The sequence below is a fragment of the Scylla paramamosain genome, chromosome 10 (assembly GCF_035594125.1).
Source record: "Scylla paramamosain isolate STU-SP2022 chromosome 10, ASM3559412v1, whole genome shotgun sequence".
Classification (NCBI taxonomy): Eukaryota; Metazoa; Arthropoda; class Malacostraca; order Decapoda; family Portunidae; genus Scylla; species Scylla paramamosain.
The window spans coordinates 6,904,090-6,927,040 of record NC_087160.1 but is presented as its reverse complement, the minus strand read 5'-3'; the positions used below and the strand labels follow the sequence as shown (position 1 = coordinate 6,927,040).

The following is a 22,951-nucleotide window of genomic DNA, read 5'->3' as shown; positions in this document are numbered from 1 at the left end:
CATCTCTGTACATAAGAACATAAGAACATAAGAAATAAGGGAAGCTGCAAGAAGCGACCAGGTTTACACGTGGCAGTCCCTGTATGAAATATACCTACCTATTTCCACCTATCATCCCCATCCACAAATCCATCTAATCTTCTCTTAAAGGTCCCTAATGTCTTAGCACTAACAACATGATTACTGAGTCCGTTCCATTCATCTACCACTCTATTTGAGAACCAATTTCTTCCTATTTCTTTCTTAAACCAAAATTTTTCAAGCTTGAACCTGTTATTTCTTGTTCTGTCCTGGTTGCTGATCCTAAGAATTTTGCTAACGTCCCCCTTGTTATAACCTTTATACCACTTAAAGACTTCTATCAGGTCCCCTCTTAACCTACGTCTCTCTAAAGAATGTAACTTTAACAGCTTCAGTCTCGCCTCATAAAGAATACTCCTCATCCCCTGTATCCTTTTAGTCATTTTCCTCTGTACTGATTCTAATAGACCTATATCCTTCCTGTAATGTGGGGACCAGAACTGCACAGCGTAGTCTAGATGAAGTCTGACCAGCACCCAATATAACTTTGATATTACTTCGGGGTTTCTTGTTTTAACACTCCTAAAAATTTATCCTAGTACCCCATTTGCCCTGTTTCTGGCCTCTCTGCATTGCTTTCCTAGACAGAGTTCAGAGCTAACTATAACTCCTAAATCTTTTTCGTACCCTGTACCTACCAGAGTTTCCTTGTTTATTGTGTACCTACTGTATGGGTTTCCTCTACCTACGCTAAGTACTTTGCATTTGTTGATATTAAACTGCATTTGCCATCTGTCCTTCCATTCGTTCATCCTATCTAAATCTGCCTGTAAGGCGATGGCATCCGATTCTGACCTATTTAATCTACCTATCTTTGTGACATCTGCAAATTTACTAACATCATTACTAATTCCACTATCCAAGTCATTGATATTTATAAAAAACTACAATGGCTCTAATACTGATCCCTGTGGCATCCCACTAACTACATGACCCCACTCGGGTTTAGAGTCGTTTATTACAACTCTGTCGCCTGTTGCTTATCCATGACCTTATCGAGCCTAACACCTTCCCATGTATCCCTTGTGCCCTAACCTTCCTCAGGAGCCTCTGATGGGATACCTTGTCAAACGCTTTACTAAAGTCTAGATATAAGATGTCATAACTATCACCATTATCTGCTGTCTCGTACACTTTACTGTAAAAACTTAATAAGTTCGTCAGGCAAGTCTTCCCCTTCGTGAAGCCATGCTGTGACTGATTTATCAAGTTATGTTTGTCTAAATGCTTCCTAATGTTCTTCGCTATTATTGACTCCATTATTTTACCTACAACAGAAGTTAAGCTGACAGGTCTATAATTAGACGTTAAAGTTTTATCTCCTTTCTTAAAGATGGGTACTACATTAGCCTGCCTCCACATTACTGGGACCTCACCTGACTTAAGTGATTTCCTAAAGACAGAAACTAACGGTTCACTAATAACCTCTCTACATTCCTTAAGTACTCTGGGATATATTTCATCTGGTCTTGGTGTCTTGAACTCTTTTAGCCTATCTATCTCCTGTTCCACTATCTCCGTAGTTATGGTAATATCTGTCAGCCTCTCATTCTCATCTGCTCTAAACATCTGTTTACTGTTCGGCATATCCTGCATGTTTTCCTGGGTGAAAACATTTAAAAAAAAATACTCATTCAGAATTTTACTAATCTCCCCAGAACTAACCAACTCCCCATCTGCAGAGTGTAGCTAGCTATTTGCTGGGAAGGTCTCTCTCTCTCTCTCTCTCTCTCTCTCTCTCTCTCTCTCTCTCTCTCTCTCTCTCTCTCTCTCTCTCTCTCTCTCTCTCTCTCTCTCTCTCTCTCTCTCTCTCTCTCTCTCTCTCTCTCTCTCTCTCTCTCTCTCTCTCTCTCTCTCTCTCTCTCTCTCTCTCTCTCTCTCTCTCTCTCTCTCTCTCTCTCTCTCTCTCTCTCTCTCTCTCTCTCTCTCTCTCTCTCTCTCTCTCTCTCTCTCTCTCTCTCTCTCTCTCTCTCTCTCTCTCTCTCTCTCTCTCTCTCTCTCTCTCTCTCTCTCTCTCTCTCTCTCTCTCTCTCTCTCTCTCTGTGTGTGTGTGTGTGTGTGTCAGTAGTACCGCTGCATGTTTTATAATGTTTTTCTAATGTAGTTCTAAGTATAATATCACATTCACGGTGTAATGTTTTCCAGCATTTCCCGAAATTACTTTACTGCAGCATCCTGTCATGATTATACCTGACATTTTTGTAATATATATAATATACGGCTTAAATGGTTTTATTTTTAAGCGCGGAGATTAAATGGTACGGATGTTATTTTTACTTTATTATTATTACTAGCTTCTTCATACACTTATTTACTCATTATTAAATATCTTCCTTATTTATATTTCCTCTTATATTTAGATTTTCTCTTACACCTGTTTACTTATTATTTATTATTTACTTCGTTCATACCTCGTTCGCTTCTCTGTTCCTTTATATTCCAGAGACATTCTTTCCCTTCCCTTCTTTCATTCCTTCCCTTCTCTTCCCTTCCCTTCCATTCCTCACATTCTTTCCTTTACATACCTTCCTTTTCTTTTCTTTCCTTTACCTTCATTCCCTTTCCTTTCCCTCTTCTTCCTCCATGTATTAATTATTTCCCATCTTCCCCTATCCTTCTTGTTTTCTTTTGGTACTTCTTCCCTTCCTTACTTTTCTTCCATCATTTTATTATTCGCATACTTTCCAATCTTTCCTGTGTCTCCTTTCGTACTTCTCTCCTCTCTTTCTTAGTCTTCCTTTCCCTTCATCTTCCTATTCTTTTACCCATGCTCCTCTTTTCTCCCCCTTTCTCACCATCACGTCTTTTCCTCCTTCCTTTCTTTCCCTCTATTTCTTGCTTTCGTTTCAGACCCTAACAGAAATCGATCTCAAGGATGCGGGCGCAGGCGGAAGGATGGAAGAGGGAGGGAAGGAAAACGAGGAAGAAGCCAAGGGGGTCAGAACGAAGCGGAAAAAAGTCAAGAGGAAAAGAATAAAGGTTCGATATTGCTTTTTTTTTTTTCCTTGTTGATATCAGAAGTTTGTTTTGTTGTTTTTGATGATGGTGGTTGTGGTGTTATTTTTGTTGTTGTTGCTTGTGTTGTTGTTTATGCTGTTGTTGTTGTTGTTGTTGTTGTTGTTGTTGTTGTTGTTGTTGTTGTTGTTCTTGATGATGTTATTGTTGTTTTCGTTATTGCTTTTGTTGATGTTGTATCTGTTGTTGTTGTTGTTGTTGTTGTTGTTGTTGTTGTTGTTGTTGTTGTTGCTGCAATCAATCTTAACTCTTCTTTTACTCTCCTGTCTGTGATATAAAATTTATGTTCTTCCTTAATTAATTCTTTATGTATTCATTGGTTAACCTTGTTTATAAAGATTCTTTGTCTTTCATCATATTTGGAGATTCCTAGCTTTCAGAGAGAGAGAGAGAGAGAGAGAGAGAGAGAGAGAGAGAGAGAGAGAGAGAGAGAGGGGGGGGAAATGGTGGTGGTGGGAGAAAAAGAGGGAAAGAGGGACATTTTTTATTTTTTTCTTTAGGTAGGAAACTTGGGGCAAAATTAGGAGGCGAATATAAATGACTCAACCCCCCCCCCTCTCTCTCTCTCTCTCTCTCTCTCTCTCTCTCTCTCTCTCTCTCTCTCTCTCTCTCTCTCTCTCTCTCTCTCTCTCTCTCTCTATCACTGACGATCTCATTTTTCATCAAATATTGTTTTTTTATTTTTTTCTTCCTGCTTCCTTCCTCTCCCCAGTAATTGTGTTCCTTTCTTAATCAATTTTACTTTTCTCTCTTCTTTCACTTCCTTGTATTTTCTCTGTTATTATTTCTCTGTATTTTCTTCAACGGCAAAGCTTCGTGATAATAACAAAATACACCCTAGGCGCTCTCTCTCTCTCTCTCTCTCTCTCTCTCTCTCTCTCTCTCTCTCTCTCTCTCTCTCTCTCTCTCTCTCTCTCTCTCTCTCTCTCTCTCTCTCTCTCTCTCTCTCTCTTCTTCCTTCTCTCATTTTCAAGACGGAGGCGCAAGAGTAAAAGGGAAAAAGCCAAGACATGCTCTTATTTTGGAGTGGAGTAATTTGAGGACAAGTGAAGAGAAGAGGAGGAGAAGGAGGAGGAGGAGGAGGAGGAAGTGGAAACGGAGAATGGAGAAGGAGGAAGCTGGGGAGAGTGAGATGGAAATAAATCTTTTTGGTATTGGATTTTCTAGATTTTCACGAATTTGTCTTTTATGTTCGTTTTATTACACGAGTTACATATGGGACTGTTTCTCGTGCTGCTTATGTTGTGGGAAGATGTCAACGTGATGGTCGCTGTTACATTACGGTACATAGTGAATTGTTGGTGGAGCGGATAGGCCACTGACACATAGATAGACAGAGATAGAGCCTTAAACACAGACATCCAGATTCTGACAGTGTAAGACGAAGGCTCCTAGATGTTGGTTAAGAGAAGTCAGATTTTCTTGGTTTTCTTTGTCACAATCAAACAAATACTGACAAGAAAGTTCCGAGGTAGAAACACACGTCCAAATAGTGAGAAAGATAGGGAGAACATAAACTAGACATATAGGAAGTAAAAGAAGCTACAAGGAGTCAGTAAGCCTACATGGTTATAGTCACATATCATTCCTATCCATAAATATATCTGATTTCATTGTAGAGCTCCCTGTTGACTTGGCACTAACATTACTCCATTACTGCATTTTTTCTAATTTAACTTTATCAAGCCTGAACTCGTTGCTTTTTGCTCTTTCAGATTACAAGCTACATAGGCAGGCGGATTATCATCTGCAGAAATAAAACAGTGAAATTGACCTTAATGTTGGTGAGGAAATGACCGCCAAGACCGAAAAAGGAGGATGGATGCTGGAATTAAAGGGAAATGACATCTGGCTGGATGTTAGAGCCGGAAAATGAAGGGTAAGAAATGTTGAAAGACAAGTTAATGAGGACGTTATATATCTGGTATTGATATTCTGTGGTCATTTGGTATAAGTCTGTAATAAAATGGGAAAAAAGTAATAGTATGGATGAGCGAGGAAATATGATGATTTTTTGAAAGAAAGTATTACGCGAAATATAACATATACAGAAATATATGAATGAATACTGTTAGGAAATAAGAAGAGATGAAAAATGTAAAAAAAAAAATAATAATAATAATATAATAAACCAAATAAACATCTAATATCTAAGAGGTACATAGCCAAATTGACAGACAGACGAAAGCTATTCGTGTTGAGTCTCTCGCCCCTGAAGGCTTATTTTCTGGAGGGTCTTAAATCTTGGAATAACAAAGAGAACCGGACATTGTGTGCATATATCATGATAGTGTCGTCGTCATGTGACTTGTATCTCATTTGAAGACAATAATATTCTAGTGACATTAGGCGCAGAGGGAGAAACACACACACACACACACACACACACGAAGAGGAGGAGAAAGACAAGGAGGAGGAGGAAGAGGATATCGTGCAGCGAATACTGGAGGAGGCAGCTGATGTCCTTTTAAAACATTGTTTCTGTGTGTCGTTAACTTTTCACTGCGGCAGGAGAAGGCAGGCGGGAGAGGAGAGGAGGGGGAGATAGAAGCAGAGACCGGGGATGAGAGAGGAGACGAGTAAGATGAGTCTGAAAATGAGGAGGAAAGACTGAGGAAGGAAGAAAGTGCAAAGATGAGGAAGGAAGGAAGGGAATTGAGCTTCACCCAGCCAGCCATCACTGTCTCGTAAACTCATTCACTATCTGTGTGTGTGCAGACGTGAGGCAGTCAGGCTGAGGGAAGGAGACGTGTGCTGGCGGTGATAGTGATGGTGATGGTGGTCTTGACTGCAAAATGAAGTCATGGGGTCTAAGCCAGTGCAGTAAAGCTTTGTCTCGCTACGGTTATTATTTAGTGCAAGGTTCTGGATCTCATTGATGCTTCCTGTGTGGTGATTACATCGTGGTGTTGTGTGAGGCTGCCTGTTTTTCCTTTGTCTTTTACCGCATTTTACAACCACGGCGTTGGCAATCTAATTATTTCCAGGTCTACCTATCCATCAATCTAATCAGAACATTTTCATAAAACTCCGCACACACACACACACACACACACACACACACACACACACACACACACACACACACACACACACACACACACACACACACACACACACACACACACACACACACACACACACACACACACACACACACACACACACACACACACACACACACACACACACACACACACACACACACACACACACACACACACACACACACACACACACACACACACACACACACACACACACACACACACACACACACACACACACACACACACACACACACACACACACACACACACACACACACACACACACACACACACACACACACACACACACACACACACACACACACACACACACACACACACACACACACACACACACACACACACACACACACACACACACACACACACACACACACACACACACACACACACACACACACACACACACACACACACACACACACACACACACACACACACACACACACACACACACACACACACACACACACACACACACACACACACACACACACACACACACACACACACACACACACACACACACACACACACACACACACACACACACACACACACACACACACACACACACACACACACACACACACACACGTAGAGAGAGAGAGAGAGAGAGAGAGAGAGAGAGAGAGAGAGAGAGAGAGAGAGAGAGAGAGAGAGAGAGAGAGAGAGAGAGAGAGAGAGAGAGATGCATAACTGTCCATCACCGCCTTGAAAAATATATGTAGTGCAAGAAGAGCGTGGCTGTCTATCAGAGTGGCCTGAAAAATGTGTTCCGGAGAGGCGCACAGAGGCCATTAGGGCGGCAGTAATGGTGTCAGGCGGGGAATGTCGTGCTAGGCACCAAGTTGTTCCCATTTGTCAGCCGCAAGTTGCCTCCTGATCCTCGAAGCCGCTCATAACGAGGAAGGCGAGCTGGCGAGTGAGCGTGCGTGGCGTGCCGGGCGAGTGGCGAATGTCCTGGCGCCCTCGGGATCACTGGTGCCTGAGTCTGTACGGGAGTCGTAGGAGACAGAACATAATATTTCATCTGCAGTATAGGAGCTGAAGCAAAGGGCTCCATAGATATAACAGCGGCCATTGGTTATTGCTGTGTAACTGATAAAAAAAAAAAAAAAAACACACACATAAGGAATTAAGAGAAGCCGCAAGAACCCATCAGGTCTACACGTGGCGTTTCTGTGTATAACATGCCTGTCTGTTTCCTTCATGCCAGATACTCTATGTGATTATTTTTTTACGTTACTCGTCCTTCCTTTTGCCTCTATGCTACACAAAACTGCAAATATTGAATTTTTTTTGCCTTCTGAAGGTAGGAACATGTTATTGTGCATCTATTTCATTCTCTCTAGTGTGTGTATGTAGATTTCTCTCCCGTGCATGTCTGTAGGAAATAAATGCATGTACTGACCTAGTTTTGGCCTCAGAAATCATGATCTTGTTTATTTGTGCATCTCTTTCATGCATTTTTATAGTGCACACATATTTCTGCCTTGCATTCGTCTCTGCTTTACACACACACACACACACACACACACACACACACACACACACACACACACACACACACACACACACACACACACACACACACACACACACACACACACACACACACTCTCCGAATAAAGTGGTGGACAGTATTGACCTCGTTCTGTGCTCCCATATCAGGAACTTGTTTATTTTCCTTTAGCTCTTCAATCTTTTTTTATTGCGTGTAGTACATATTTCCCCTTTCTATGTGACTATTCAATAAAAAATACAAATAGCTGCCCAGTTTTGTGCTCTGTATTCAGGGCCTTGTGTATATGAGGTGCGCATACTTCATCCTGTGTATTATGTCTCTCTCTCTCTCTCTCTCTCTCTCTCTCTCTCTCTCTCTCTCTCTCTCTCTCTCTCTCTCTCTCTCTCTCGCTCTCGCTCTCGCTCTCGCTGTTTCTCTGCTATCCGATGCATGTTTCCTGGTATACTACTTACGTTTACGTCGTATTACCCAACAAGAAACATGCTCTGACGTAAAAGATCAGTTGCTGTGCCGCGCCGATCCGCCTGCCAGGAAGCGGCGATCCTCGAGTTTCTGGTGAGCTGACAGCACGCGGCAACCACCACAAAGGCTAGAACGGGAGCCTGATCTCGTAGTTAGGTCGCATTCAAGGTTCCGTGTGGTGCGTGTATCGCTAGCATTACTTAGGGGGAGGTGAAGGCATTACGCCTCTCCATTATGCATCGCTTGTGACCTTCACTTGTTTGGTGGACGTGGGTGCATACACACACACACACACACACACACACACACACCTATCCTTCGTCATCCAAGTTGTGGAATTTTACGATAGTATTTATTTATTTTGTTTTCTTTTTCATATTTAGGGTTGGTGGTGGTGGGGTTTTGTGTGTGTGTGTGTGTGTGTGTGTGTGTGTGTGTGTGTGTGTGTGTGTGTGTGTTTTAGTATCTTTCAAGTCCTAGTCATCAAAATTTTACACTCACATTTTTCACTCGACTGACGACCTAATAGTACTCTTACCCGGAGGCAATTCAGTCATTATATACATTTTTGTTTTTACTCTGACTTTTTGAGCAATTTGAATAAGCGTCTGCATATATAACTGTGGCACCAAGTGATAACCAAACAACCACATCAACCCTTCAGTCAATTAATATCAACCAATCAATTACCTCACCAATCAGTCAATCAGCCAATGAGTCCTGTACTGCTAGCCACCTCACCTCGCCTCACCCATCACCAACAATACACCGATGTTAAATTGTCAAACTTCATTCTCATTACTTGTGCGATCCATTAAGTTGATCATCCGGCAGTAATGTGTTCCTTGGCTGTAATGCAGTTCCCGTTCAATTACACTGCTCCACCCCGCCCCTCCCCCACCTTTTTTTCATCGAGGAATATTTAGCAGCACTGCCATTAGCGCGCTCACATGCAAGTCGATGAGGAATGCAGAGAGAGAGAGAGAGAGAGAGAGAGAGAGAGAGAGAGAGAGAGAGAGAGAGAGAGAGAGAACTAGGCGGAAACTTTTTGACACTGAATGACTGGAAGCGAAGAAGTTTAAAGCGAACATGTCACTGGAATCATTACTCCTTTGCGTGCGTGAGTGCGTGTCTGTATGTATGTATGTGTGTGTGTGTGTGTGTGTGTGTGTGTGTGTGTGTGTGTGTGTGTGTGTAAAGAAAACGAGGTAGCATCACGGAGAGCAGCACACTGTCTGAGTCCTCTGAGACTTGCTGCAAAATTGGATGCTACTCAAGTCAGCATCACTCAGCATCACGCCGCATTAGCAACACCACTCCTCTCCTCCTCCTCCTCCTCCTCCTCCACAGAGTTTAAGTTTCACTCCTTCCAACATCAGTAAAGTGAAGATGATGGGAGGATGCCGCAGTCTCTCTCTCTCTCTCTCTCTCTCTCTCTCTCTCTCTCTCTCTCTCTCTCTCTCTCTCTCTCTCTCTCTCTCTCTCTCTCTCTCTCTCTCTCTCTCTCTCTCTCTCTCTCACACACACACACACACACACACACACACACACACACACACACACACACACACACACGCGCGCACGCACGCACGCACACACACACACACGCACGCACGCACTTGGATGTCGTGTTATTAATGGCAGAGGAAGGAAAAGAAGATAGCAGAAAAGAGTTGAAAAAAATGAGGAAAACGCGAAGGCAGATAAGAGCGGAACATTGCTGATAAGATGTTTGAAGAGGAGGAGGAGGAGGAGGAGGAACTGGGCAAGTGGTAGAGGAGTAGGAGGAGGAGGAGAAAGAGGAAGAGGAGGAGAGAGAAAAAGAAACGCATTAGGTGAAAAAAAAAATCTTGTAAGAGGGAAGAAAATAAAAAAAACAGAATATTGATAGCTTGAAAAAAAAAATGAAAGTGAGGAGGAGGTGCATGTTGGAAAGCAGTGTTCAGAAATAAATAAATGTGTAACGAAGGATATCCACCGGTACTTGTCGAGTGGCACTGAACGGACATTCACTGTATTCTCCTCAGGGTCGCGTAGCAATCATCCGCTGCTCCCTGGTAGAATAGCAACAGCAAAACAAGAAGAGGAAGAAGAAAAAAAGAAAAAGAAAAGAAAAAAGGAAGAAAGGAAGTAAAAGAAAAGAATATAACAACAACAACAACAACAACAGCAACCACTACTACTACTACTACTATTACTACTACTACTACTATTACTACTACTACTGCTACTACTACGAGTACAGCGCATACAACCAGAGCACTTAAAAGAAAACACCGTCACCAACCATAACGACAGGGACGCAGGCAACACCACCACCACCACCACCACCACCAGCACCAACACCAGCATCACCACCAACACCACCACCAACACCAACACCACCACCACCACCACTACCACCAGTACACCCGTCCCACCGTAACATAGCAGGAAATATTCCCCAACATTAATATCACGGCAGAATGCAGTGTTTCCTTCCTCAAGCATTAAGTTCACTGCACGTTATAAGTTTTTTTCCCCTCCTCCGGCCTTTATTTTCCCTCTAAAGAACAGCACGTGTTTCCATTACCTTGCCTGGGTGGAAAAGCATCATATTGTGTGCAAAATGCCTCTCTCTCTCTCTCTCTCTCTCTCTCTCTCTCTCTCTCTCTCTCTCTCTCTCTCTCTCTCTCTCTCTCTCTCTCTCTCTCTCTCTCTCTCTCTCTCTCTCTCTCTCTCTCTCTCTCTCTCTCTCTCTCTCTCTCTCTCTCTCTCTCTCTCTCTCTCTCTCTCTCTCTCTCTCTCTCTCTCTCTCTCTCTCTCTCTCTCTCTCTCTCTCTCTCTCTCTCCCGTACCTTGGTCGCCGCCGCGCTGGAGTGGAGTGGCGTGATGTGGTCAAGAATATTACATTATAATACCAAACCCAGAAAATTCGGCACACTCCTTCCCTCCACCCTTCCTTTTTGTCCTTCACTCCTTATCTTCCTTCTTTCCACGTTCTTTTCTTCCTTCACCCCATTTCCTATATCCGTGTCTCTTCCTTCCTCTTTCGCTTTTGCCTTTCCTTTCTCCGTCTTATGTAATTACTCCACCTTCTCCGCTGCCACTGTTACCACCACCAGCACCACCATCATCTTAATCACACTCACTTTTATCATCATTTGCTTTGATTATTTACGTATCATCACTTATCACTGGTTCTCTCCTTCCTCCATTTCTGTTCTTCCTCCTTGCCTCCCTCTTCCTTTCCCTCATCTCTTTCTATTCCTTTTTCTTCGTCCTATCGTCACCATTACCAGAGCTATTGAAGCCATCATCGCCACCACCATTTATTACTGTCACCACCACCACTATCACTATCACAACTCTCGCAGCTATCATTATCATATCAAATCTTCCTTCTTTTCCTCCTCATTCCCACCCACACACCTACCTAACCCAGTTTATCAAAGCCATTATTTTCTTCCCTTCCTCGTCTTGTATCCTCCAGTCACACCTTGTCTATCCTTTATCCTTCATTCACCCATCCCCTTCTTTCTACCCCTCTCATAATCCTTCATATATTTTTTCTATTTTTTTGTTTTACCTTACCTTTCATCACCCATCCCCTTGCCTTTTCTCTATCCTTCATCCTTCCTTCACTTTTTTTTCTATTCCTGGCACAAACTTTATATATTTTCCTACCGTACCTCTCATCACCCACACCTTGTCTATTCTCCATCCTTCATCCTTCCTTCATCTTTTCTCTACCCGGCCGCCAGAGCCCACCGCATGACAGGGTAACAAACAATGTCCCAGCCCAGCGCACTACCGTAAGAATTAGATCAGCTTGTTTCCCGGGTATCGGAGAAATGTTTCAGCCTCATCATTTCCCCGTGGACCACTCAAGCTCCGGCGAACAGGTAAACAAGCAATATATTTAGGCCGCTTCAGGCTCCTAAATTACCTGAGAATAACGCACGTGTAATCTCCGGGTGAGCCAACATACCATTAATTCACCTGAGTTTGTGTGTGTGTGTGTGTGTGTGTGTGAGTGTGTGTGGGTGGGTGGGTGGGTGGGTGGTGACGTGCGACTCAGCGACCTCGTGAACGGTCATTTATCATTTGTTTCTTCAGGTAAAAGGAGGAGGTGTGTAGCGTGTGCCTACATGTACCTACCTGGGCTCGTGTGCCTTGATCACTCAGTTTGGACGTGTAGAGGCAAGGGCGCGTGAAATGTTAAGTTCGGTTAGATTAGATTAGGTTTCCGTTTGGTGTGGTTAATTATTGCATGTATGATGTGTGTTGTGTGGAGTAGAGGCAAGGGAATGTATAAGGTTATGCTAGGTTAGGTTAGGTCTGGAGTTCGTTTAGTTTAGTTGTGTTTGGTTAGGTTAGGTTAGATTTGGATTTAGTTTGGTGTAGTTAGTTTTTGCGTGTGGGTTGTATGCTGTGTGTAGCAGAAGCAGGGAAGCGGGTAAGGTTAGGTTAGGTTAAGTCACGTTAGGTTAGGTTTAGTTTGGTTAGTTTTGTGTGTGCTTTGTGTCGCAAGGGAGTATTCTTTGTTTGTTCAATTCCTCCATCCATCTACTCGACACAACCCTCCAGACAACTATCCCCTCTTCTTCAATGGCACTCAACTGTCCCCCTCTTCTACATTGAACATCCTCAGTTTATCCTTTTCTTATAATCTAAACTGGAAACTTCACATCTCATCTCTAGCTAAAACAGCTTCTATGAAGTTAGGTGTTCTGAGACGTCTCCGCCAGTTTTTCTCCCCCTCCCCCTCAGTTGCTAACTCTGTACAAGGGCCTTATCTATCCATGTATGGAGTATGCTTCACATGTCTTGGGGGTTTCACTCATACCGCTGTTTTAGACTGGGTGGAATCAAAAGCTTTTCGTCTCTATCAACTCCTCTCCTCCAACAGACTGTCTTCAGCCTCTTTCTCATCGCCGCAATGTTACATCTCTAGCTATCTTCTATCGCTGTTTTCAAGCTAACTGCCCTTCTGATCTTGCTAACTGCATGCCTCCCCTCCTCTTGCTGCCTCGCTGTACAAGACTTTCTTCTTTCTCTCACTCCTGTTCTGTCCACCTACCTCTCTAATGCAAGAGTTAACCAATATTCTCAATCATTCATCCCTTTCTCTGGTAAATTCTGGAACTACCTGCCTGCTTCTGTCTTTCCACCTTCCTATGACTTGAATTCCTTCAAGAGGGAGATTTAGATTTCAAAACACTTATCTTTCAATTTTTGACTACCGCATCGGACCCTTTTCGGGGACCGGCATCTCTCTCGGCTTTTTTTTTTTATTGGATTTTTGTTGCCCTTGGTCGGTGTCCTTCCTACGTAAAAAAACAAATTTGGCTTTTCTTATCGAGACGTGACGTAATGGAAACATTTACACCAATGCAGCCACGCTCTGTTTGACTGTCCGTCTGTAGTGAGATTTTATGTATTGTCTGCGTGTTACGGTTTTAAAGTTTTTGTATTAATTGTGTTTCTTTTATATGCGTGTATAATTGTACTCTCTCTCTCTCTCTCTCTCTCTCTCTCTCTCTCTCTCTCTCTCTCTCTCTCTCTCTCTCTCTCTCTCTCTCTCTCTCTCTCTCTCTCTCTCTCTCTCTCTCTCGTATATACCCTGTCATAAACATTTTCATAATTTGGTGCATATTTCCCATTTACGAGTAATTGCATTTAAATTTCCTTCACACTCAGGTAGTCAAGCATTTTAAAATTTCAAGTCCTCTCGTTCCTCCTCCTCCTCCTCCTCCTCCTCCTCCTCCTCCTCCTCCTCCTCCTCCTCCTCCTCCTCCTCCTCCCTCCCCCGAGGCTTGAGGTCAACATCCCATAAATTCCGTGCTGGTGTCCACGCTCCCTTAGGGTTCAGAGGGGGCAAGGAAAAAGCACCCAGCGTGTCACCTGTGTCCCCAGCCAGGTGTCCCTCTGCCTGCCTTCCCCTTCACTTCGCCCTTGCATACCCTCTTGCCTCATGTTCTGCTCCCTTGTCCCTGTCAAACCCTCGCACCGCCCTTGAATCTTGCCTCCCACATCATTGCAAAGAATGAAAATCTGACTTCTGTGTTAATTCCCACTCTTCTACCTCCCCTACTCCCTTAATCAATAAAATCATGCCTTTCTCCTCTCTTTGTGCCTTTAACCTAGCCTTCCACAACCTTCAGATCCTTCATCGCTTTCTGAATACCTAAAATCTTGTTATCCAGTTCCCTTTAAGAGCATTTCTCCTGTCATCCACCACTACTAAGCCTTAATACCATGCTCTTCACACAAACCTGAAACTTTGTTACCCTATAACCCCACCCTCCAATTATCCTGAAATCCTAAAATCTTCCCCTTCACACGCCATTGAATAAAAAAAAAATTTGCCCTACACACACTCAAATGCTAACACTTCGCCTTCCACAGCCTTTAAATACAGAATCATGCTCTCCACACCCTCAGCCGTTCGATCCCAATAACACTTTGAGTGCTTATGGCACATGTAATTTTGTTTTTAGCATTTGTGGGCAATTTATTCTTCAAAAAATTGAATTACAGTCAGTAAAAAAGAAATATTAGATATTTGAAGATACCTTTTGTTGTAAGTGTTGTCTTTCAAAATCCTCCTTTGAACTTATGCAAGGAGCCATTATATCAAGCCGAGAGGAAGCTCTAGAAGTTAAAGGGTTAAACCAGAAAACCCTGCCATCCACACTCCATCATATCCAAAATTCCTGCCTTTCTCCCCCACTCCACCCGTCACTACTCTTCTCACCTTCACCCCATCACTCCCTCACCCTTTCAGGCCCTCATCCTCTCATTGTCTCATCCATTCATTCCTCATCCTATCATTCCCTCACCTTCTCCCCTCATCCTCTTACCTTCTCTCTTTCTCCTCCCTTGAACCCATCACTGCCTGGTCCTTCACCCCGTCACCCCCCTCACCCTCGTATCCCCTCACCAAGGAATATCTTTATAAGATTTGACGTTCTCTGGGCCGCAAAGTGAATAATGTAGAATATTTTAATATCTCTAAAAATAACTTGTCTTGGGTGCTCTCTCTCTCTCTCTCTCTCTCTCTCTCTCTCTCTCTCTCTCTCTCTCTCTCTCTCTCTCTCTCTCTCTCTCTCTCTCTCTCTCTCTCTCTCTCTCTCTCTCTCTCTCTCTCTCTCTCTCTCTCTCTCTCTCTCTCTCTCTCTCTCTCTCTCTCTCTCTCTCTCCCCCTTGAGGGTCATGTGAGAGTGAAAGTTTTGAGTGCTGCAGTGAGTTGCCGGGGGTGGGGGGTCGATAATTTCTTACTCTGACGCCGAGGTGTTGAGCGGAGGAGAAGAAGAAAGACAAGAAGGAGAGCGAGGAAGAAAAAGGAGAGCGGTCGTCCTTCCGTCCCCATTAATAACGTAGGCGGGACACGTTTATTTCACTCCTCCTAACTTGGCCCACAATGGACTCACTTCTGGGACACCGCGTGGCTAAAATATACAGTTCCTCTCTCTCTCTCTCTCTCTCTCTCTCTCTCTCTCTCTCTCCCCAGGGGCTCCAGATTATACCCTCTTTCTCTCCCCGTCTCTCGCCGTCCCCCAGATTAAAAAGATATGGACCTGCGAGATTTGCTCTTGAAGGTGGAAAGTGAATTGATGGAGTGAAAGTTGAGAGAATAAGTTTCCTCTTTATCCTTCCTTTCCTTCCTTCCAGCTGCGGATCGGAAGTATTAATTTCGGATTGGTGTGTGCTGACGGGAGGCTAAAAAAGGGAGTAGTAGTAGTAGTAGTGGTGGTGGTGGTGGTGGTGGTGGTGGTGGTGGTGGTGGTGGTGGTGGTGGTGGTGGTGGTAGGGGAAAAACGTAGTGAAAAGTATACCAACATTGATTACTTTTGGGGAACTTCGTTGTCAGAGAGAGAGAGAGAGAGAGAGAGAGAGAGAGAGAGAGAGAGAGAGAGAGAGAGAGAGAGAGAGAGAGAGAGAGAGAATAAAAATCCTACACAAAAGAAATATATGCTAGAGAGTTGGACTAAAAATTACATAAGGCCCTCCCTACCCTTCAATCCCCAGCACCCCTCACCCCTCGCTTACCCCTCTCCCCGCCAGCCTGGTGCCCACAGTCCCCCTAAGCTTCCTGCGGCAAAATAACACGTCTGGCCAGTCAGTGTGTGAGACAACGCCTCGGCCGCGGATTTGCTGGCTTGCTGTATGCCCTTGAGACTGTGTAGCGAGGCGCTGGTGTGTGCCTGGTGTGTGCCTGTGTGTGCCTGTGTGTTTGGCATGGACGTTGGGGGGAGGGAATGCATAAGGTGGTAGTGGGCGAAGGAATAGTAGGTGCAAGGTGGGTGTTATGTGTGGGGTGAGGTAAGGCAATGGGGGGGGGGGGGGTTGTGTTTTGAAGCGAGGTTGGTTCAGTGTGGTGGTAAGAAGTCTGCTGGGTGGAGATGTGTGGGAGGGCTGAGGTTGAAGCGCCTGTGTGTGAGGCAAAAGTGTAGTGGGAGGTTAGCGTTTGGAAGCGAAGTTGGTCTAGTTTGCTAGATGGAGGTGTGTGGGAGGGTTGTTGTTGAGGCATTGTGGAAACATACTGGAGAGTGTTCTGCAGGACTCGAGTCGTGTAGGAGGTGCCGCAGAGTGCCAGAAGGTGGATTTAATATTGCAGGGTCAGCTAAATCCAACGTCCGCATTGTTATTCTCTGCAGTAAAAAGTGGAGTTACTACACAGAGCAGTGGGAAGCCGTAATGAAATGCTGGAGTGTTAAGAGCATAAGTAGAATGTCATTTGTATAAATTGCTTTGTCGAGCTTAACCAGGACGTCCACACTGCCTGGCCGAGAATAGAGTTGGCGTGGCACGCTAATGCTTCTCTTGTCATAACGCATGTATTTTTAGAGCGAGGAGATACACGACACTTAGCTTTCCTTGCAAGTTAGCGGGAATTCATATAACTTAGCGAAACTTGGCAGGTAATTATATTCAACCCATTGACTGATGACTTAAGCGTGAAATTTAAGAGGCTTTAAAAATATTTAACGACTGATATATTTTTCAGCTTGTTTGCGTTACTGTTGCGTGGCTGACGAGTGCAGGTTATGGCGGCAGAATTGCAGTGTGTCCCTAACTTATCCAGTCAGTGTGCATTTAATGTTGTATTTATATGCGGACACGTGTTGTAAGCTGTAAGGTTTTTGTATGTAATCGAAAGTTTAAAAAGGTAGTAATTGCATCAAATTGTGAGCGTCCTCTCTTACGCCCTGTTCGTCGTGGCGCTAATGGTTACTCCCTCAACTTACGGAGACTCAAGTGCGATGTTTGCTCTGCTTGCTGTGCTGAGAGGGCGTGGCTACATATCCGCTTTTAGTTATCATTGATCCATTAATCGTTGGTCATTGATTTTAGGACTTGGTTATTATGCTATTTTGTTATGCTTCTGTTAATTTGTGTTGTCTTTTTTTCTTTCTCAGGAGGGAAGGTGAGGTGGTGGCAGACCCTGCCACTGCACCACTACTGCTTCCGTCTTCACCAGTGTGAGGTAAGTGTTGCTTCTTTATTAGGCTTTGTTTTGTGTTCTTTTTTCACTGCTATCTTCCAGGGGTCTTCACCACTTCCTGCTCTTATTCTTTATTTATTTATTGATTTATTTATTTTATTTTATTTATTTATTTATATTTTTTTTTTTTGTGTGTGTTAGTGTTTCTATCTTGAAATAACCGGCATACAAAAATATTCTCTCGTGAAAACAAAGCAAACTTCGACAGCAATTAAGTTTTTATTACTTTAGCATATCTCTTCTTTTTAACGACATTTAGCATTTCTTTATTAATTGGTTTTCTTTGAGGATTTATCGTGTACCCTTTAGCTGACTAGCTACATTCCATGTGATGCGTTAGAGGACAGCACCCTTAATCTTCTTCCTGATGTAATCATCCCATTTTAACATCCAAAGTACTGTAGAAAAAAACTGCTCACAAGGATAAGGAAGAAGGGAGTAATAGGTTAACTATGTCTTCTTTTCTAAGCTTGAGACTTATTTAAGACAATGTGGTATAAAAATGTCAAACGTGTAGATGATCATAGAGAGAGAGAGAGAGAGAGAGAGAGAGAGAGAGAGAGAGAGAGAGAGAGAGAGAGAGAGAGAGAGAGAGAGAGAGAGAGAGAGGGTATTTATATTATGTTACAAACGAACTTAAGGAAACGTAGTACAAAAGTGTTTAAAAAAATCGTTACTATGGAAGAAAAATATGAGCAGTGGGAGGGTTGAGGGTGTTAGCGCGGCAGGCTCCCTTTGTCTACCCCGCACTGCGTGGGCTGCGGTCTTCCCTGTGCCGCCGAGGACCAGGTGAGGTGAGTCTGTCCCGCGGCTGCCATACTCTTGATGAAGCTCCCCCAGCGGCGTGTGGGCTCGAGGACTGCGGGGCACCTGCCAGGAAACCTCGCTACAGAATATTTTGAAACTCATTATCAAGAGAGCCTCGCCTGTATTTATGTTGAATATTCATAAAGAAAAGTTGTATGAATGGGGGATCATAGAGAGAGACAGAGAGAGGGAGAGAGAGGAGTTGGCAGAAGTATATTCCAGTATCCCTACTCCTCACCTTTTGCCTTTAGTCTATCTGTCTGCCAGTAGCATCTCCAGCCCACCATCACCACCACCACCACTACCACTACCACCACCACCACCACCACCGCCCACCTGTCTGCCCACTTGAGCGAAAAGTAAACTTGTGAATGAAAACCTGCCAAGCCTCACGCTGAGTCGTAACCTTTGCCGTTTCGTTCTTATACAAACTACCGCTCGAGGAAGTCTTATTTAAAGTCTTCATTCCGTGCCGTAAATCTTCGCATAGTATAGCGCAAGAAGTCTCTCCTATTTGCTCTTCCACGTATCTTAATCAGCGTCCTGCTTTTCCCTTACATGCTCCTGCACTGGCGTTCCTAATCTTAAACTTGCTTTCATTTTCTTTTTTTTTCTTTTTTTCTACTCCCCCTTGCCTTCTGCATCGAGTATATAAGGGTCTCGCTGCAGCTTATGACTCCTTCCTGCCAGCAACTGTAGTAATCATGAACCTGTGCATTTGGTTTCTTTACGGTTCTTACGTTTAATCCCTCTTGCTGTAAATCCTTTATCCCTCTCTCTATGACTCTTTATCCTTTCTCCCTCCTCCGTGCCTCCCTTTACAGCCAATACATTCCTTCATTTTCCATTTCTCTCTCATTCTCCGCTCCTTTTCTCTTCCTTCTTGTCTGTCCCTTCCCCTCCCTCCTTTCCCTCTCCTTCCCCAAAAAAATGAAGGGAAAATAGGAGGGTACAGAAAACAAGCAGGGGAGTTTCAGTAGCTAAGTAAGGGATAAAAGTGGCGCTAATGTTGTTATGGGATATGAAAAGACGCGGCCACTCTCCCATTCTCTGTTGACTTTGTAGGGAACGGGAAATAACCAGCACTTTTTTTTCAGATATTTTTTTGTAACTTATCCAGTCTCTTTTACACATTTCTCTCTCTCTCTCTCTCTCTCTCTCTCTCTCTCTCTCTCTCTCTCTCTCTCTCTCTCTCTCTCTCTCTCTCTCTCTCTCTCTCTCTCTCTCTCTCTCTCTCTGCCATGTTCCCCGTTAACCTCTCTTTCTTTTATCTTCAAAATGTGATTTTCATTTGGTTGAGAGAGAGAGAGAGAGAGAGAGAGAGAGAGAGAGAGAGAGAGAGAGAGAGAGAGAGAGAGAGGGGGAGAGGGAGAGAGAGAGAGAGAGAGAGAGAGAGAGAGAGAGAGAGAGAGAGAGAGAGAGAGAGAGAGAGAGAGAGAGAGAGAGAGAGAGACTATAGAAGCAAATAAAAGAAGAAAAACACAAAACGATAACGTCTCTCTCTCTCTCTCTCTCTCTCTCTCTCTCTCTCTCTCTCTCTCTCTCTCTCTCTCTCTCTCTCTCTCTCTCTCTGCCACCCACCCACTGCCACGTCCTTCACAGAAATGAAGGTAAATGTAAAACAGTAACTTAGGCAGCCCCGCCGCATAAGTTATATTAGGCGGCCAAACAAGCGGAAATTTAGTAGTTGTGGAGACGTGGATTTTTATTATTTTCGTACTTTACTCTATTTTTTATCCAGGAAATGACGTCAGACTTTCAGAGTGGAGAGGAGTGGAGAAATTTTGCCCTTTAACTCTCGTGAATGGAAGTTGTTGAATTGCTATGGTGCGAAGTGTGTGTAGTGTGTGGAGTGGTGACGGGTGGAATGGAGAGCATACTGTGTTGTGTGGATCATTGAGATGTGATGGTGATAGGTTGATGTTGGAGGGAATGATGGGAAAAGGGAAGGTTCTAGTGAGGTTAAGAGTCAAATGTACATAGGACAGAAAATTATGTTATGGCGTAGTGGCGTGTGGATCATTAACATGTGGTAGAGCCGGTTATGGTAGTGTTGCAGGAAATGGTGGAGGGGGCAGGTTTTAGTGGAGTGAAAGAGCGTGCAATGTGGTGAATGGGACAGAAAATTATGTTATGGTGTGGTGGTGGTGGTGGTGATGGTGGAAGCTGAAATGCTGAACCGTGGTTGGGAAGAAGCTTTTGCCTTTGTTTCCCTGCGTCACTCACCTTACTTGACACAGCTTACCTCATCACAATCTCGAGAAACCCGACGAGTATACTGCTGTTTGTCCTTCCTCTTCGCAGCGATAAGTTTTAGATGGAATAGTGGAGTGGTGGTGTGGGTGTTTTGCGGTGGAGTCTGTGGAAGCTGTCTGAATGTGGAGTAGGAATGGAGATGGACGTGCGTGGAGAGCTGTGTGAAGGAAGGCAAGCATGGATGAAACTAATTTGTGTTAAGTGGAGGTGGCTGCTTAAAAATGGAGGATGCGGAAGTGTGCGGAACCTGATAGAGATAGATGAAAAGAAGAACGGTCGCGGAGGAGAGAGAGAAAAAAAAAGCTGAGTAAGATGGAGGAGAGAGAGAAGGAAGGAGGGAGAAAAAAAAAGTTAAATAACCAATATATATATTAAAAGTTTCCCCTCTAAGAGATTGTGGGCTAAATTTTTCCTTCCGTCCTTCCTTCCCTGTGCAATTTTCTCGACACTTAAGAAGTTTGTGAAAATAGAACTTAATTTTGGTGCCCGCCGTGGCCTGGGGGGACGCGTGGCTGTTCCTCAGGGCGGCGACGCGGCGGCCACGGGAGAATGCGGGGCTCATTTTACTCGACAAACTCCATAAATTGTCAAAGTTATGTTACGCAGAGGGCGGACAGGCAGGAGAGAGAGAGAGAGAGAGAGAGAGAGAGAGAGAGAGAGAGAGAGAGAGAGAGAGAGAGAGAGAGAGAGAGTGAAGACAAAAGAATGGATTTTTACCCCTCACTGAATAACTCATCTTCATAATCATTGACACCTGCCACTCACCTGTCGCATACATTACCTTCCTATAATTGCTCCTCATCCCACATTTTTCCTTTCCTTCATTTCAATCTCTCACTCACTCACTCTCTCTCTCTCTCTCTCTCTCTCTCTCTCTCTCTCTCTCTCTCTCTCTCTCTCTCTCTCTCACTCACACACTCACTCACTCACTCACTCACTCACTCACTCACTCACTCACTCACTCACTCACTCACTCACTCACTCACTCACTCACTCACTCACTCACTCACTCACTCACTCACTCACTCACGCTTTCTAATATCACCTTAGCATTCTCTGTCTGTTTTAATGCACACACTTATACATACATACACACGCGTACAAAGACACACACACACACACACACACACACACACACACACACACACACACACACACACACACACACACACACACACACACACACACACACACACAGAGAGAGAGAGAGAGAGAGAGAGAGAGAGAGAGAGAGAGAGAGAGAGAGAGAGAGAGAGAGAGAGAGAGAGAGAGAGAGAGAGAGAGAGAGAGAGAGAGAGAGAGAGAGAGAGAGAGAGAGAGAGAGAAATAATTATTCCTTCCTCAAAATTCTTCCTCCTGTTCTTTTTTTTTTATTTGTGTGTGTGTGTGTGTGTACATGTGAGTGTGTGTGTATATGTGTGTGTATTAAGTGGAATGACAGGTTGATGTGGAAGTAACATTAAGGCGCAGTATGGGCAAGGTTGCAGAGTGCTGGATGAAAATAGATACTTGGAAAGAGTGGAAACGAGTGAGGTGGAGCGTATTGAAGACTGCGTGGATTGTAATAAGATGCAGCGGTGAGTGGAGAGTGGAGGAAGGTGTGAAGGTGGACTGCAGGAGGAGGAAGAGTTCAGTGTAGTGGAGAGCGATATTCAGGGATTTTTAAAGGGGCTGATAGTCTATAAACCTCTACATGAATGGGGGCTGAGGAGAGGAGGCGGCTGGAAGCTGTGAATGGAGGAGGAGGAAGAGGAGGAGCAGAAGGAAGAGGGGTGTGAAAAATGTGTGATGAAAGATGTAAGATTATGTGTGTAGCTGGAAAGGAGAGGGGTACAAAAGGAGAAAGGACAGGAGGAAGGTGTACGTGGGAAGGAAAGACATGGGAAAGGATGAAGGAAGGGGAGATTATAAGAAAGGAACAAAGGAAGAAAGATGCGAGAGTTGTTGTTGAAGGAAAGAATAGGGATGAGAGGTAAAGGAAGAAAGGTGAGAAAAGCGTACGCGGAAGGAATGAGGGAAAAGAAGGTGGAATGAAAAAGTTTGCAGAAATATGCAAATACGAGGGAAAAATAATATATGAGAAGAAAAAAAGAATAAGAAGGGAAAGAGTAGAGGAGGAAAAAATGAGGAAGACGAGGAAAGAAGAGGAAAAAAGGAGGGAGATAGAAAGATAGCGTGTGTATTGGAGGAAAAGGAAGAAAGAGGATGAACGAAGGAAGCTGTGGCTGGAATCATACAGGA

At 44.0% G+C, this 22,951-nt stretch overlaps 1 long non-coding RNA gene across 3 annotated transcripts in view; it reads left to right on the top strand.

Moving 5' to 3' along the window:
• The first annotated feature begins 2,147 nt into the window (after positions 1-2,147).
• The window catches only part of LOC135104182 (uncharacterized), a 143,542-nt gene continuing 122,738 nt past the window's right edge, over positions 2,148-22,951 (top strand). For all 3 annotated transcript variants that reach the window (XR_010270324.1, XR_010270325.1, XR_010270323.1), the window contains exons 1-2: positions 2,148-3,060; positions 17,562-17,629. This is a non-coding gene — a long non-coding RNA (uncharacterized LOC135104182). The remainder of the gene's footprint in view (positions 3,061-17,561; positions 17,630-22,951) is intronic.